The sequence below is a fragment of the Austrofundulus limnaeus genome, unplaced genomic scaffold (assembly GCF_001266775.1).
Source record: "Austrofundulus limnaeus strain Quisiro unplaced genomic scaffold, Austrofundulus_limnaeus-1.0 Scaffold510, whole genome shotgun sequence".
NCBI classification, from domain to species: Eukaryota; Metazoa; Chordata; class Actinopteri; order Cyprinodontiformes; family Rivulidae; genus Austrofundulus; species Austrofundulus limnaeus.
The window spans coordinates 56,188-57,905 of NW_013952912.1; positions in this window are offsets into that span (position 1 = coordinate 56,188).

Here is a 1,718-nt window from a genome sequence, read left to right on the forward strand (position 1 = left end):
TGTGTGTGTGTGTGTGGGGGGGGGGGGGGGGGCACTCTGCCATGAGGAAGTTCAGCTTAAAGACACGTCCCATGGGTGTTTCTGGTCCCCACCTGTCATTTTGCTCCTCAAAAACACTGCAGGATTTCTCAAACATGCATGTATGCAAGGCTTTGGGCATGTTTTTTATGAGAGTATAACACTATAACATGATATAAAACTAAAAAAAGTTGATTTTACGTGATATTGCCCCTTTAAGAATAAGACACAGATGGTGGTTAGTTAGGTCTGTTAGATTCTTGTAGGTTTATTTTGACCACTTGAAATGGAGTGGAAACACATTGAGTATTTCAGATGTAGATTTACTACTGATGAAATCCTCATTTTACTGGCTGAGGTACACGGACTTGTTCTAAGCAAAAGGACATTGGAAAAAATTAAGAAGAAACTTTGATGTCGAAAGAACAAAACAGATGAAGCGGAGGTGACAGCTTTTATCCAACAGCAACTTGAAACTTCAGTGTCATGGACATAGATGGATGCATCAAAAACGTTGGATAAATGGCATCGTGACAGACAGGGAAACAGTTTGAGTTCTTTTATGTCTACTGGATCATGAAGGAGTAGAACCTAAGATCAAGAAATTGACTGAGGAGGAGAATTTATCATAGCCATGGTCCCAAATATGTTTGGCATATTCATGGTTATAATAAGCTGAAGTCTTTTATAAGTGGGTGTATTGATGGCTTTTCCAGAAGCCTCATATGGCTTGAAGCCTGTAAGACAAATAATGATCCAAGAGTCATTGCTGGCTACTTCACAGCTGTAGTGATCAAAGCTGAGGGCTGCCCTGAATGACCGAGAATGGATTTTGGAACTGAAAATGTTCAYGTTGCTGATATGCAAAGATTTTTGTATTATTCTGAAAATCTTCCAGAAACAGACCATGTAACACTTGAACCAAGCACTGGTAATCAGCAAATTGAAAGATGGTGGCTGATTCTGCAAAGCCAGTGTGTCCAGTTGTGGATTGACCTCTTTGGCAAACTAAGTGAGGAATCTTTAGTCACTTCTCTACATGTTTGTTTTTATTCTATCAATAACGTGTTTTCTTTGTCTCTCTTCCAGAGGACAATAAACCTGGACCAGTTCTTCTGTGTTTATCTTTGTCTCTTTCCTGTCCTCCAACCAGCCGGTCGAGGCAGATGGCCGCCTGTCCTGAGCCTGGTTCTGCTGGAGGTTTCTTCCTGATTAGCAGGGAGTTTTTCCTCTCCACCGTTTGCTCAGGATGGGAGACTGTGATGAAGTGAAGATTCTGCACTGTCTGCTGGCTTCTTTAGATTTATTTTGTGTACAGTGCCCTGCGATAACAGTTGTTGTGATTTGGTGTTATATAAATAAACTGAGTTGAATCAATGCGTCCAACCTCTCCATAGATGTTAGCAGTCCGTGTGCACGGATACGTTAATATGGACCAGACTCTCTGAGGAATGTTTTCAGTACCTTGTTGAATATACAGTATGCCACTAAGGATTAGGACAGCTCTGAAGGTACAGTGGGGAGAACAAGTATTTGATACACTGTTAATTTTTCAGGTTTTCCCACTTGCAAAGCTTGTAGAAGACTGTAATTTTTATCATAGGTACACTTCAACTGTGAGTGATTGAATCTAAAACAAAAATTAGTTAGTTCTTCTTTAAGAAGCCCTCCTGTTCTCCACTCATTACCTGTATTAACTG